Source organism: Halichoerus grypus, chromosome X (assembly GCF_964656455.1).
Source record: "Halichoerus grypus chromosome X, mHalGry1.hap1.1, whole genome shotgun sequence".
NCBI lineage: Eukaryota > Metazoa > Chordata > Mammalia > Carnivora > Phocidae > Halichoerus > Halichoerus grypus.
This window is the reverse complement of record NC_135727.1, coordinates 33528903-33545608: the sequence shown is the minus strand read 5'-3', so window position 1 is coordinate 33545608 and position 16706 is coordinate 33528903. Positions and strand designations below refer to the sequence as shown.

Here is a 16706-nt window from a genome sequence, read left to right as displayed (position 1 = left end):
TCACAACTCAAGTTTTTGGTTTGTCTCAGTATTTATAGTAATGAAAACTACATTGTTGCTCCAAAGAGATTCTCTAGTTATTTGTTTCATCCTAACTAGGGATTCATTAATGTGGTTTCATATACATTTTTAAAACATGCACCTGTTGTATATGAATGCAAGTTTAGTACTTTCTCCTCCAGATCAAATCTTAAGGGTATTTTGAGTCTTAATCATCGTGTCTTTGGCACATTTGTACCCATAAAAAAAAAAAAAAAATCACAGAAGAAATTTTATAGAATTATAAAATCACAAAAGTTTAAAATAAGCATTTGGGATCCTTTTAAAGTGTTTAAGAATGTGGTCTAAATATATTCATGGATGCATGGTTATGGTCCTTGAGAAGTCTAGTGTTGAATTTAGTAAGTCAGCCAATTGAAGAGTATGTGCTAACTTATGCTTTATGTGTGGTATAGTTCAATTTCTCTTTAATAGCAATAGACAAAAATGATGACCTGGGGGCACCTGGGTGGCTCAGCTGGTTAAGCGTCAGCCTTGGGCTCAGGTCATGATCCCCGGGTCCTGGGATTAAGCCCCACATTGGGCTCCCTGCTCAGCAGGGAGCCTGCTTCTCCCTCTCCCTCAGCCTGCCGCTCCCCCTGCTTGTGCTCTCTGTGAAATAAATAAAATCTTTAAAAAAATGATGACCTGTAAAATTGTAAATTTCATGTTATGTGTTTATGAAAGGAAAGAGCTTTCCTCAACCTTCTCGGGGTCCCTGGCTGGGTCTGAAAATTAACCTGACGAAGACAGGTTAGCAGACGCAAAGCTTTTTTACAGATTTATTTGACGCAGTTATACATGACACAGGAGCCTTCTATAAGGAAATGAAGACCTGAGGAAACAAAGCTGTGTATTTTTTTTTTTTTTTTTTTTTTTAGAGTTGTGTATTTTTATGCTGGGTTTGATCAATATGATAGGTCAAGGAGCATGAGATAATTGTAACGAACAGGGGTAATCTTAGCAAGGCCTGTTCAGATTCTTCTTGGCAGCCCTTCTTATTTAGAGATAAGGATGCTTCTCTCCTCCAGGTAGAGGGAGGGCACCTATTAAATCACATGGTCATTTTGAGACCTGTTTCAGGGAAGTAAGGCAAGGGATATGGGGGAGGTCAGAGACCAACCTGTTCTGCCGTTTTCTCAAACTTCTTCAGCTTCAAATATTCAATATGCCAGGGTTCCGTATTTTGGGGTAACATGTTTTAAACCCCATCAGTATACTGTGCTACAATAAAATAAGTACTACCCTGCATAGCAGAATAGAGATGGAAGCTACCTAATGCGTGGGATCTGATGTGATTGTTTGTAATCACTTTTGTTTAATTTAAATCAATTCTTGAGGCGCCTGGGTGGCTCAGATGGTTAAGCGTCTGCCTTCGGCTCAGGTCACGATCCCAGGGTCCTGGGATCGAGTCCCGCATCGGGCTCCCTGCTAGGAGGGGAGCCTGCTTCTCCCTCTGCCGCTGCCTCTCTCTATCTCTCTCTCTGACTCTCATGAATAAATAAATAAAACAAACAAACAAAAAAAATCAATTCTTGTGTGGCCTAGGCAAAAGGTAAAGTAAGTAAGCAAAAACAGCAGTTGGAATTTCAAGAGTGACAAGGCTCATTAAATGTTAGATAAAATAGCTTTAATTCCATCACATATCCTCTCCTTTCTCTTTTGCAAAACCTTTGCAATATTGTTTCCATTATAGAGTACTTTCTATTTCTAGACCCCAAACACAACCTCTGAATATTGATGTTTTTCCTAATAAGCTTACTATAATCTACCGTTCCTTCCTCATCACCTCTACTACATACGGAAGAAAAACACTGGCCTCACTAATGAAATTACTTGGTTGCAGGAAGGATCTGGTTAGAAGCAGTGCACTTCAGAAAATCCCCACTGCCTTCCTTCAGCCCTCACTTCCTGATAACAGGAGTTTGTTGGAGAACTGTGGGATGGCCGTCTAGTTCTATGCTTTATGGTCTCTAAAGTCAGTCTTCTTGATAGCAACAAAAACCAAACAGCAGTCATACACGTTCTCTGCTTCAAGTGAGCTCAATTAGCTTCTTTCAAAGATTTTATTTATTTATTTGACAGAGAGACACACAGCGAGAGAGGGAACACAAGCAGGGGGAGTGGGAGAGGGAGAAGCAGGCTTCCCACCGAGCAGGGAGCCCGGTGCGGGGCTCGATCCCAGGACCCTGGGATCATGACCTGAGCTGAGGGCAGACACTTAACGACTGAGCCACCCAGGCGCCCCTCTACTTCACTTTTTAAAAATGATACTCCTACTTCGTAGAGGCTTGGTGAAATATGAGGCTGCCTTTTCATACCATGCTAATGTCTCACATAAATCCCATTTGAGGAAATGCCAGCTTTATGAGTATCTTAATGTTATTTACATTTAGATTGTCGCTTGCTTGTTTCATATAAGCTGCGATTACATAAGGTGCTACCCAAAGTTTCATTCTTCTGCATTGTAGAATCCATAAAACTTTGGTATAGTTATTTCTTTCCTGTTGGTGAGAGGGATGAAAGATTGAAGCACAAATCATAACTAGCTTTAAGCCTTCTGACAGGAAAGAAGATAAAGTACTTACATACTTACATACAGGAAGTTAAAGTACTATCTCTTCAAAATGGACTTTTCATGGAGATGAGATAATCACTTTCCTAGTCACTCCTTACATTACAGAGCATCATAGAAATTACTTCAGGGCTTCTAAAGAAATGGCTCAGCTCTTCCTGTTACTAGAATAGATTCTAAGAGCTTGAGCATAAAATGTTTGTGGGAAGCTGTCAGTTTCATTGGTGAAAAAATGGGTAGCTAATGTTCTTGTTTTAAGTAGTAGCACATTCAAAATTTCCTTTGATAACTCAGAATCCACTTAATTTGGGGTCGGCATTTTCACCAGATAATCACAGTGTGACCTACTTGTATGTATTTATCTACCAAAGCTTCCCATAAACATGTATTTTGGCAAAAGCAGTACAAAAAATAATCAAGACATTTCAGTACTCTCTTCACCAACATTTAGAATGTGTTGATCAGTGAAGGGCAAAACCGCAACCAGCAAAATAAGATGTGTCTGTTTCCTTTGGGGGGGTCTTAGGGATTGCAATTCGGGAGAGACAGAGTCGACTGAAATCAAAAGCACGCTCTGGAGAGACCAAGGAGGTTAGGGTTTTTTTGGTTTTGTTTTTAAAGATTTTATTTCTTTGAGAGAGAGCACAAGCAGGGGGAGCAGCAGAGTGAGAAGGAGAAGCAGACTCTCCCGCTGAGCAGGTAGTCTGACGTGGGGCTCGATCTCAGGACTCTGGGATCATGACCTGAGCCAAAGGCAGACACCTAACCAACTGAGCCACCCAGGCGCCTCGACGTTAGGGTTTTTAAAGCAAAAAGTTTTGAAGCTATTCTGAACAAAATGTGACTGGTACTGGTATAGCTACAGTTAGACTAATCTGTCACATGACTGGTTGTTAGAACCAGTGCTCGGCACAAAGTCCTTTTATGGACCATTCTACCAATGCTGTAGATGCTAAGGTCAGCAACAATTCTGAGAATTTGAGACAGGAGACATAAGTCCTACTTCTTCAGTGTCCTCCTGGTTCCATTTTTAACCCTCTTGGCAATGCTCACTCCCAATTTATTCTCTCCATTATCATTTTCCCCTTCTGATCAAGATCTTTCTCTACAGAAGAAAGCATCAATGATCAACCTTGGCTTTGTAGTCCCATTGTGATGCCTGAGTGGCCAAGAACCTGCTCCAGGTCCATCAAATCCCAGGGGTGGGGGTGGAGGGAGTCTCCTGGTTGGTAGATATTTGTCAAGCCTACTGTGTGACAGTCTTAAGGCTCCGCTGAGCAACAAGGAGGTTTAAGGAAGTGGATCTTAGGCAATGTCAACTGAAGTTTCACTTGTCACACATTGTCCTTGAGTACGTCTGATGAATATTTTCAAATCTTTGAGCAACCATTATTTTGATGTTTTGAATAGAACAACAATGGGAAAAGCATAACGTAATTTGAAGATAATCAGTAGGGTACAAATTAAAATAACAATAATACAATTTGTAGACCTATTCTAGTTAAATTCTGCAATGTGTTCTCATGTACCAACCCCCAGCCAGAAAAAGAAACCTCAAAAGAGATAGCAGTCACTGATAATTGACAGAAAAGCCTGCAGGGGATCACAGCTATTATGTTCATAATCAGAAGGATCTTCATCAGATAATCTATTATGAATAAGTCCCTTTTCTTCATGTGATGGGAGATCAGATGGGATCTGAGGATTGTGTGGGGGGAAATAAGGTGGCCTAAAAGGCCTTGGCCAGTAATTCTCCAGCTATCTAAACAAATGCCCAAAGAGTGCTGGCATATGCACAAAGATGTATACTGTGGGGGGTGCATGGAATGCCAAGGTCTCATTTTTGTAAAGGAGAAGGGGGAGAGCATCTAGCCAGGGATCAGAGAGCTTTGAACATCCAGTGGTTTGGTTAAAGGAACATATTTCTTGTAAAAGAGCACCACTGAGTTGCTGAAAGATAGTGTCAGGTTTGGTACATAATGGTTTGCTAAACATTCAAGTAGGGAATATCCAAAAGACTTGGCATAATGGAGATGGACAGTTGAAAAAGTTTCTATTAGAACAGGTGGAAGATACACAATTTGTATAGAGGAAATCAAAGGAAGGGAAGGAGTGGGTTTCCATTTTTTTTGCTCATCAAAGTTCTGTTGACCCAGGAGGTGGTCTTTAATTTAGGGGGAGTGAGGGGCACCTGGGTGGCTCAGTCGGTTAAGCGTCTGCCTTCAGCTCAGGTCATGATGCCAGGGTACTGGGATCGAGCCCCACATCGGGCTCCCTGCTCAGCAGGGAGTGTACTTCTCTCTCTCCCTCTCCCTCTGTGTGTGGGCTCTTTCTCTCAAATAAATAAATAAAATCTTAAAAAAATTTAGGGGGAGTGAGTATAAAACATGGAGGGTCTTCTTAAGGCAAGAATATCTTGACATGAAAAGTGATAGAGGGAGGTGTTTTGCTGTAACTAATGGAAATATTTGGGACCATGGTGAAACTGTATATAGGTAACATTACGGGGTCATTATTATCAATAAAGGACCCAGTAGGAGCATGGTGACAAACCCAACAGAAAGGTTTCCAGAAGTAGCAAGGGATTGGGACATTTGAGTTCTAGCATTGTTTCCCCACTCAGAAGTGGAAATGAAAGGGAAGAGAAATAAGCCTCACGAGAATTGGTGTGATGTATCTTGTGAACATCATACTGGCCTGACCCCACGTCTTGTGAGGGCAGTCTACACAGATGTCATCTGCTTCATTTTCCACGAAAGGGTTAGTTTGAGGTCTCTGGTCAGTTTGATGGTCCAGTTAGATGTTGAAGCCTTTTGAAAATGAGGACCATGAATCCCTGAGTAATGCCGTCTAATTCAGCAAGCACAATGACTGGCCAGCAATACCTGCTGTGGCCCGCTCTAGCCAGGCTGGAGAGAGTCGTTATGGAGGTCTTTTCCAATAAACCATGTCTCCAGGTTGAAGGCCATGATGTTTGAGGTCTTTCATCTGCTAGGAGCGCACTGTGAAAAGACTGTTCTATCAATCTCACATTTCTTCGAAGGGTCTATATCAATCCCTCCAAGTCAGCATCTTACCTTTAAGTAAAAGCTGGGTTCAACTGCACCTTGATCTAATCTCATTAGTCTTCCAGTTATTATTTCAAAGGGTGAGAGTGTCTCCCACTGGGAGTGGATCTAAGATTCAGTAGTACCAAGGGAAGAGCTTTTGGCCATGGCAAGTGGGAAAAATCCCTAGGTTTTGCTAGTTGGGTTTTTATAACACCACTGGTTCGTTCTAAAATATTAGAGGATTGAGGATGGAGAGGCATGACAGAACTGTTGCATAATTGCCTAAATGTGGCAAATGGCCTGTAATATCTATCCAGTGAAATGGGTCCCTCATTCGCTATGAAGTTACAAGGATGTTTTCCAGTGGGGAATAATCTTTTCTAATAGGATTTTTCCTATTGCTTAAGCTGTTGTCTGTGACAAGGGAAAGCTTCTACCCAGTGAGAAAACCTACAAACCATTACTAGAACATATTTCTCTCTTTGCAATGGTGGCAAAGAGAGATGAAATCTAATTGCCACATCTCAAAGGGCCCAGAGGGCAAAGGCAAAAAGTCCCTTTGAACTATGAAGGGGTTTCCAGGGTTATGTTTAGGGCAAATCTGACATTTTTCATAAATTTGAGGGGCTATTTTTAAAAATTATTTGAGAGCGTGAGCAGGGGGAGGGGGAGAGAAAGAGAGAATCTCCAGCAGACTCCCCTCCCCACTGAGCATGGAGCTCAACGCACGGCTCGATCTCACGATCCCGAGATCATGATCTGAGCTGAAATCAAGAGTCTGAGGCTCAACCGACTGAGCCACCCAGGTGCCCCTTGAAGGGCTATTTTTAGAGATGGTTTCCAAAAATATCGTTTTCCCAAAGGACCACCTTGCCAATATTTCAATGATTAAGTTCATGAATATAATTAAGAATTTGTTCTTGGAGGCAATCAGGGAGGACTGGTCTGCTGTTTGACCCATACCAAAGATTTCATTGAAGCTGAAATCAACAGCCTTGATCAGACCATTTTTGATTCTTTCCTGAGGCAATTTCTTGGGCCTCTCTAAGTGTTTCTTTAAGCTTTTTGGTAAAGTCAGTAGGTAAAAGTGGATTATAATTTCCAAAGGCAGCCTGTTGGGTGGCTACATTCCCCTTTGCTTCCTCCATGTTTGCCACTGAATGATCAGGAATACTGATAATGACTAAAGCCTTAGGGTTTTATATAGAATCCAAGCCAAGAGTTCCAAGATATAACTATTTTTAATCTCTTGTCGCAAAGGTTAAAAATCCTCTTTGTTTCCAGCGCATATCAAAATCACGTATAATACCAAAAGCACAGTGGCTGTCAATATAAATGTTAATGATTTGTCCTTCTGCCAATGTCAGAGGGTCAGCAGGGGGTGGGGGTGGGGTGGGGCTCAGGTTAAGGTGAATAATTCAGCCTGTTGAGCTGAGGTGGCTGCAGAGAAAGGTCCTGCTTCAATATTTCCTGTTAGGGAGACAACTGCATAACCAGCTTGCTAGTTTCCGGTTTTATCTTTAAGGTAAAAACCATCAGCAAACCAGACCTAAGTCTGCACGTTCAAGCAGTAGCTCCGGTAAATCCTGTCTTGGCACTAGGAGTCTGTCTGTTAGAAGATGCAGTCACCAGAAGGTAAAGGCAGCAGAATAGTAGGATTTTTTTTTTAAATACCTTTTTTTAAAACAAAGATTTATTTCAGAGAGAGCAAGCGAGCATGAGTGGGGAGGCAGAGGGAGAGAGAATCTCAAGCAGATTTCCCGCTGAGCATGGAGCCCAACGCAGGGCTCAATCCCACAACTGTAAGCTCATGACCCGAGATCAAGAGTCGGATGCTTAGCCGACTACGCCATCCAGGCGCCCCAGGATAGTAGGATTTAAGGAATGACAGCACGCAGCAATAATATTTGGGGGTGATAGCAGAAGAATTTCGTGAGAGGTTAATCTACTGGAGGCTAAGTGCTGAAGGAGAGAGAACATACATAGTCAGTACGGAACCCATGATCATTTCTTCTGCGTTCTCCAGTAATTCAGCACCGGCAGCTGTAAGCGCTCATGCGGGGTGGCAGTCCCTTGGCTGTGGCAATAGGAGCCGATAGGCCTGTACTGGTCCCCATCTCACTGGGTTAGAACCCCACGGGCATTCCCTTCTCTTTCAGGGGTGAAGAGAAAGAATGGTAGGTCATAGTTTGGGTGTCCCAGGGCTGGAGGATTCAAGAGGCCATGCTTTATTTGAAGGCTTCTTGACTTTCTTGGTCCCAAGTAAGGGGGGGGCGGTCAGGTTTGTCAGAGTTGAGAAGAGAGAAAAGCAGTCGGGCCAAGACTAGAAATTTAGCTATCCAATTTCTACAGGATCTAGCTAAGCCCCCAAATCTGCGTAGCTGGTGTCTGGAGGTAGGCAAGACAATAGTCCCTGGACTCTGTTTGGATCAAGGAGTAATCCCTGATTTAAACTATGGTGTCCCAAGTATTTAACTTGGGGCAAATAAAATCGCAGTTTTTCTCTAGACACCTTACATCCCTTTTTAGCCAGGGCCTTTAGAAGGTGAAGGCTATCTTCAGTACAAGTCTCTTGAGAAGGAGAACAAAGAAACCGGTCATCCACATACTGTAACAGGGAAGAGCCTTCAGAGAATTCTATGTCTAAAATGTCTGCTTTTGGGGCACCTGGGTGGCTCAGTTGGTGGGGTGTCTGCCTTTGGCTCAGGTCATGATCCCGGGGTCCTTGGATTGAACCCCATGTCGGGCTCCCTGCTTGGCTTCTTTCTCTCCCTCTGAAGCTCCCCTGCTTGTGCACGTACTCTGTCAAATAAATAGAAATCTTTAAAAAAAAAAAAAAAAAGAAAGTCTGCTTTCAGCATTTAGAAAAATAAGTGGGGCTTTCAGTGTAGCCCTGTGGCATAAAAGTTTATGCATACTGCCCTTCCCAGATGAAGGGAAATAACAATGGGCTTTCAGGGTCAACAGGTATGCTAAAGGCACTGCAAGGGTCTCCAGGGGTAAAGGTTTTGCTGTTAGGAGGAATGGCTATGAGCAAGGTGTGAGGACTGGGTATTACAGAGTGCTGAGGAGTAACAATATTATTGATTGCCCTGGGGTCCTGTACAAACTTCGATCCTCTTCCGTGTGGTTTACAGACAAGGAGGATGAGGGTGTTACAGGTTTCTGTAAACAGTCCTCAATGGTAGGTTTAATTCCTTGGATGGCCTTAGTGCGTACTTTTTATCAATTTACATTTTGATGGGCAGTGCCATGGACGTACCTGATACTGGTTGTGTCTCAGGGACAGAGCTAGGAGAGGTTCTGGGGAGGGGTTTTAGAGAAAGGACGGGGATTTAAGGTTTTGGGATTTTCCTGAAGATTTGGATTTCAGGGTTCCGTATTTAAAAATATTTCAGCCTTTTGTGAAAAGGAGATGTGTGTCTGATGAGCTTCAAGATAATCTCGACCTAGTGAGTGAATGGGAGCCAAAGGAGTCAGGAGAAATGGATGTTTCTGAATAGGTCCCAGCTGGAATGGGATGGGAAAAGATTTAAAACAGTCATAGAGTGATTAGAAACCCCAAACAATTGTACAGTTTGAGGAAGGGGACAGAAGACACTGGTTGGGTCTAAAACTGGTAAGTAAAGCCCTAATAGAGAGGGGATTTTTCCTCTCCTCCAAACCAATACTTTGGGAGAAACTGATCTAACTGATCTAACTATGGGGGGTAGAGGGATAAAGTTGCCTCCATAAGTCCTCAGAGCAGCTCTACTGTTGAGATTGGTGAAAGGATCCTTTCCCTGGGGTACTTGAAATGGAGACAGGGAAGGTTGACTAACCTTGCCTTGGGTCAATCTTCTCAGTTTTAGGCAATCTGTTTTTAAATGTCCCAGCTTTTTATAGTAATGACAGGTACCTTTTGGAATAGTGCCACAACCCTGAATGGGCGTTTACTTTGGTTAGTTCTTAACTGTTGGAACTAAAGGTTCATAATCTAGGTGGCTTTCTTTTTATTAGTCTCTGAATAAGGTCAAGCTAGTGGATTGGCAGATTAACAAGATCAGGAGTTTGCATAGTCCGCCAATTTAAATAAACTCTCTTTATGAGGAACGACAGTTCTTCAACTAAGCCATCAACAAAGATGGAATTAAAAATGGTGTAAGTGGTTTGATCAATAGCAGAAAGGCCAGAGTTTTTGGCAAAGATCGTCTCTAGTTGGTTAAAATGATTGAGAACAGATTCTTCAGGTTTTTGAATACACTGTTGAATTTTTTTCCCCTATCTATGGATTTTGGGAAAGCCTTAGGAATAGTTTCAGAGTCTCTTTCTCACTTAAAGGGCTTCTGTTCTGTCAGTGGCTCTCCATTTGGAGAAATCATCTAGTGTTACCTCAACTAGATGCATGCAGTTCCTAGCCTGTCCTCCATCAACTAGGATTATGATTAGTTGATTTAAATCAGAAAAAAAAAAAGTTCATATGTTTGGATCACAATGGCAAATTCCTCAGCAAATTTATAAAGATCTTCAGTGGCTTTGGGGAATTCTTCAGCTGTGGCCCGTAATTCAGCTTTTGACCAGGAGGGAAGGAAGTCTAGGCAACTCCTGCTTCCCCAGGCTTAACCTTAGATGGGGCAGCAATAAGATGGGGGTAAAGGGGAGCTTTAGGTCCCATAGGATCTGGAGAGGGGTGAGGGTCTCCAGCGTATAAGGGATGTTGAGCTGAGGATGGATATAGAATAAAAGGAGATGGAGTAGTGGGTGAGTGTGAAGGAAGGGGAAGTTTGTCAGGATTTGACCTGTTTTTCTAATTTTGGAAGCCTCTTGGAGAGATCCGAATTGGAAACTAACTGCCTGAAGGGAAGCAAACTTCTCAGTTTTTCTTTTTAAGGCCTTTAGATACCAATTAAAAGAAGCTTTCCACTGGCTTTGTTTGGCTTTATAGCCTTTTTCCAATTGTGCATGCAAGTGAACTAATTTTTGCCCCATCATAGCCAGTGGGGTTTTAAATCACCCCAGGTAATAGGAGTCCAACCGGGCAAAAATTTACAGCAGGAAGGACCATATTCTTTAAACATAAAACCTGCAGGAGTCCCAGAAGAGGGTTGGTCATATAAGCCCTTCTTAGAAGCAGGATTTCCCATGAGTTAGTACTCAGAAGATTACTAAACAGGAATCTTCCACTAGGAAACGTGCAGACAGAATCCTCTCGAATATGAGTGAGGATGGAAGCCAGCAAGACAGAACACCCAACTAAAGGCCTAAACCTCAAGGTTCAGGACCAAGAGGACTTAACCACCATGACCCAAAGCCACTGAGGAGATGCATGAAATAGACTCTTGTAGGTACCTCACTCAAATCCATGGTGGTGCTGGAGAGATGGCGACTGGTCACTTTGGACGGCACTCCTGACACCATGTAATATTGAAAGGCAGAACTGCAATCTGTAAAATAAAATTTGTACGTTTATTGGGGGTCTTGGGATTTGCAATCTGGGAGACAGAGTCAACTGAAATCAAAAGTGTGCTCTGGAGAGACAAAGCTGAGGGTTTTTAAGGAGGAAAGAGGGCATTTACATAAGTTGTTTTGAATGAAATGTGACTGGTTGTTAAGACTAGTGCTAGGTGGAAAGTCCATTTATGTTCAGTTCTTTTTTAAAGATTTTATTTATTTTAGAGAGAGCATGTGCCTGCATGTGAGCAAGGGGAGGGAGGGTCAGAGCGAGAGAGAGAATCTTAAGCAGGCTCCACGCCCCCAATGCAGGGTTTGATCTCATGACCCTGAGACCATGACCTGAGCTGAAATCAAGAGCCACTTAACTGACGGAGCCACCCAGGCGCCCCCATTTATGTTCAATTCGAACATGCAGCAGATGCCTTGGCTTTTAGCTGAAGTCAGCACCAATTCTGAGAGTTTGAGACAGGAAACATAGGTCCCACTTTTTCAGTGTCCTCCTGGCTCCATTTTAAATTACCCTCTTAGCAATGTTTGCTCCATTTTATTCTCTGTTATCAAATGGAAGAACTTTCTTCCAGTGACTATCTGGATTCCTTCTCTTATTCTGAGTCCTTTTAAGAGGCAATATAAAGTAGTAATAAAATGATAATGAATTCGTTGTAAGATCTGAGCTCAACGCCACCAATTGGTTGTGGTTTTAAGTCATTTATATTTCTTGGATCGTAGCTTCATCACTAAGAAGAGAGGATAAGATTAGTGGACTTCCAAGAAGACCTCTTTCCGCTCACATAGGACTGGTGTGGTTAATTTTTAAATTACAAGTAGGTTATGCGCCTCTCCGCAAATGTAGCAATAAACCTTTTACAGAAGGAAATAGTGGACGGTGTCCTTGTTTGGGCACTATGCTCAAAAAGCACATGAGAAGTTAATTTTAGAGGAGGGGAAATGGGAATATGGATTCAGAGAAATCTTTTTTTTAATTTATTCATTTGTCAGAGAGAAAGAGAGCACCACAGGCAGAGGGAGAAGCAGGCTCCCCGCTGAGCAAGAAGCCCGATGCAGGACTCAATCCCAGGACCCTGGGATCACGACCCAAGCCGAAGGCAGACGCCTAAGCAACTGAGCCACCCAGGCGTCCCGGATTCAGAGGAATCTTAACATGGATAGCAGTGAAGCTGCTGACCAAGGTCACATCTTCTCAGTGAACCCAGAAACAAGGTCACTGACTGACCATGAAGACTTTGAGGAGTGTTTGAAATTTAAATATACTAGAGAAGATTTGGATAAGCCACAGTGGGATATTTTTCAGGGACTCAGATATGAATGGATGAAATAATTATTAAGTAATATTTCAGGTTTGATCCCAGTCATTACTATTATTATCCATATTGCTCACCCGATCTTTCTTTAGGGTTGGATCTAAATGACTATAATTTCTAAAGGCCAAATCTACGCTGGGAATGAATATTTCCTAACAGTTAAAATTTTTATTCCACAGACTCTCAGACAATTCTACTAGAAAGATGTATCTTTTTTAGAAACAGAAATCACATCATTGGGATGTGTGTGACCTTCCAAAATGACCCAGGGTGACATTTGCAACAAAGGGGGGAAAAAAAGATGGAAGTATTATCTATCTTGATAGAGCCAGACTTAGGCTGTGTTCACTCAAATTTTCAGGCTTGTTTGAACCTATTTAAAAGCCTGATGAGGTAGGGCTGGGACAGGATGCACCAGATCATTGTCCCTGGTGGAGGAAAATCTCAACAAGACAAAAACAGAACTTTATTAACATGTGCATAGTTTAAGTACACATTGGGAGTACCCAGCGATGAGTAACCCAAAGGGGTGGTTCGAATTTGGGCTTATAAACCAACCTTAGGCTAAACAAGGAAAAGGAAGTTTGGGTTTCTGGTGAGGGGTGAAGGAGTGGAGGCAAGGTATGGGAGGGTAACCAGGAAATGTATGGTAAACAAGGGTTTGTTAATGCATATTTAAGTCATGCCTTCTGCATTCATAAAAGCTGATAAAAGACATTAAGTTCGGCATGGATGTAGAGAAAAGAGACCTCTTATACACTGTTGGTGAGAATATAAATTGGTATAGCCACTATGGAAAACAGTATGGAGGCTCCTCGAAAAATTAAAAATAAAACTACCATATGATTCAGCACTCCTACTGGGTATTTATCCGAAGGAAATAAAATCACTATCTTGAAGAGATACCTGCACCCGCATCTTCACTGATGCATCATTATTCACAATAGCCAAAGCATGGAAATAACCTAGGTGTCTAATGGTAAAGGAATAAAGAAAATGTGATATACACATATATTACACACACCATGGAATATTATTCAGTCCTAGAAAAGAAAATGTGACCACTTACAACAACATGGATGAAATTTGAGGGCATTGTGCTAAGTGAAAGAAGTCAAACAGAGAAAGGCAAATACTGTATGACCTTACTTATATGTGGAATCTAAAAAAGAAACTAATTCAAAGAAACAGAGTAGACTGGTGATTACCAGAGGCAGGGGTGGGGGAAATGAGTAAAGGTGGTCCAAGGGTGCAAACTTTGAATTATAAAATGAATAAGGGACACCTGGGTGGCTACCCCAGTCTTGTAAGCGTCTGTCTTCAACTCAGGTCATGATCCCAGGGTCCTGGGATCGAGTCCCCCAACAGGCTCCCTGCTCAGTGGGGAGCCTGCTTCTCCCTCTGCCTGCCGCTCCCCCTGCTTGTGCTCTAAGAAATAAGATCTTTTTAAAATAATAATAAAATTATTTATTCTGGGGATCTAGTGTACAGCATGGTGACTATAGTTAACGGCGAAGTTGCCGAGAGATCTTAAAAGTTCTCACCACACACAAAGGTTAACTACATAGTGGTGATGCATGTTATCTAACCTTATTGTGGTAATCATTTCATGAGATGTATGTTTATCTTTGATATATGTATATCAAATCACATGGTACACCTTAAACTTACACCATGTTATATGTCAATTATATCTCAATAAAGCTGGGGAAAGAATTAAAATAAATAGTAATGAGAGAGACTTTTTACCAATGGAAATTTCCTTTACAAAAGAAAGCTTGTGCTGTTCTTGGAACCTTTCCTATGTTGGCTGGTTCTCAGTGGCCTTTAGCTTAAAACAGTCCCTGTTCCGGGTGCCTGGGTGGCTCAGATGGTTAAGCGTCTGCCTTCAGCTCAGATCATGATCCCAGGGTCCTGGGATCGAGTCCCGCATCGGGCTCCCTGCTCTGCGGGGAGCCTGCTTCTCCCTCTGCCTCTCTCTGTCTCTCGTGAATAAATAAAAAAAAAAAAAACAAAAAAAACAAAAAAAACCAGTCCCTGTTCCAAAGAGACATACTTTGGGGTGGTATATTCTGGAACCCATCACCCCTGTCAGATGCTCTCTCTGGCCTAGTACTATATTTTAACCTCCCACCTTTATTCTCATAACATTTCATGGAAGTGGTTTGCTTCAGCCATCTCAGAAGACATAACTATTTTACACTCAGAAGCACCTCTTTTTGGATGCTAGACAATGAAGGTTGAAGTAGAAAGATTCTAATTTGCATTAATGTCCATTCATTTGAACATTCTATCAGTACAGTCTCTTTTCAAGGCTATACAGTTAAGAAACTGAACTGCTTGATAGCTTTTTAAAAAAATTAATAGACTATTTTCTGAGTAGTTTTAGGTTTATAAAGAAATGACTGGAAAGTACAGAGTTCACATATCCCTCACCTACTCCCCCTCCTTCTAGTTTCTTCTATTACTATCAGTTTGCATTACTGTGGTACATTTGTTACAAGGGGTAATGAAGTCCACAGTCATTTGTGTTGTATTTCTATGGGTTTTCACAATACATAAGGGTATGTATCCACCATTACATTATCATACAGCAGAGTTCTACTGCCCTAAAAAAACCTCCCTGTGTTCCACCTATTCATCTCATCCCTCCTGTGGAATCCCTGTTAACTACTGATCTTTTTTTTTTTTAAGATTTTATTTATTTGACAGCGAGAGAGGAAACACAAGCAGAGGGAGTGGGAGAGGGAGAAGCAGGCTTCCCGCCAAGCAAGGAGCCCGATGCAGGGCTCAATCCCAGGACCCCACCCAGGTGCCACCCTCCCCCATCCCCCGGTGTCTTTTTGTAGCTTGATTGTTTATTTCTTTTATTCCATTTACATTTACCATTCATTTATCCATTCACCTACTGAAGGACATCTTGGTTGCTTCCATGTTTTGGCAATTACAAATAAAGCTGCTATAAACATTCACGTACAGGCTTCTATGCGGACATGTTTTCAACTCACTCAGGTAAATAAATACCAATAAGTGCAACTGCAGGATCTTATGGTAAGAGGATGTTTACTTTTGGGCACCTGGGTGGCTCAGTTGGTTAAACGTCTGCCTTTGGCTCAGGTCATGATCTCAGGGTCCTGGGACAGAGCCTCACGTCAGGCTCCCCGCTCAGAGGGGAGTCTGCTTCTCCCTCTGCCCCCCGCCCCACCTGTACCCTCTCTAGAAAAATCTTTTTAAGAGTATGTTTACTTTTGTATGAAAACCGTCTTCTAAAGTGGCATTTAGCATTGCCACCAGGCATGAATGAGAGTTCCTGTTGAGCCATTGGCTTATTATGAGGATTCGCTTTCTAATTAAGTCTTAGAAGTTAAGTACAATCAATTTTCAACAGAACAATAAATGTGGTCACGGTATATGAAGAAAAACTACTCTGTCCTCTCATTTTTTTCATTTTTATTTTCCAGAAGTGAGAAATGGTTTTTTACCTTAAGTCAGGGGTATATTTCATCTTGCTACCACGACGGCCACCAGCTCTGCCTCCACAGAGAACTGTCATGAAAATAATCAGGAACTCTGAACTTCTGAGTGTCTGAGACTTCAGCAAGCAAAAAATCCTCCATTTATTTAACATATAATATTATTTAAGGCCTTCCTGAAACTGTACATTCATAATGGTGATTAATGCACAGAAGTGAAGAATTCAGAACCTGACCACAAGTTCAAGATGAGCTTCAAGGAATAAAAATTCAAAGACCTTGGAACAGAATTCCAGCAACATCAGACCAAGGTAATGAAGCTACATAGACTTTTTGTCCTGTCACACTGAGTTCAATGGTAGAAAATAATCTAGGGGTGCCGGGGTGGCTCAGTTGGTTAAGCATCTGACTCTTGGTTTCAGCTCAGGTCATGATCTCAGGGTCCTGGGATCCAGGCCAGTAGGGCTCTGCACTTAGCAGGGAGTCTGCTTGAGGTTCTTTTTCTCCCTCAGTGTCATCTTCTCCCTCCCTCCAGCTCGTGCACACTCTGTCTCAAATAAATAAAAGAAAATGATCTTGTCAGATGGAAGGAAAATGTGACCACAACCAGACTTGCAATTATGCATTTTAGTTTCAATAACTCTACAAATAAGATTTTTCAAAACAACGGATCTTTTTCAGGTGGGGAAAAAGCTCATTAAATTGGCCTGGATATTGTGACAGAATATGTTTTGGAGCAACACTGCTGAGAGGAAATTTTCATGATGATTTGAAAAATTGGGTCCATGGTAATTCCTTGCAAAAAGAAAATCCT

At 42.0% G+C, this 16706-nt stretch overlaps 1 long non-coding RNA gene across 1 annotated transcript in view; it reads right to left on the bottom strand.

The window, feature by feature from the left end:
• Positions 1-16233: 16233 nt before the first annotated feature.
• The window catches only part of LOC118529781 (uncharacterized), a 72848-nt gene continuing 72375 nt past the window's right edge, over positions 16234-16706 (bottom strand). The window contains exon 6 of the long non-coding RNA XR_013444505.1: positions 16234-16439. This is a non-coding gene — a long non-coding RNA (uncharacterized LOC118529781). The remainder of the gene's footprint in view (positions 16440-16706) is intronic.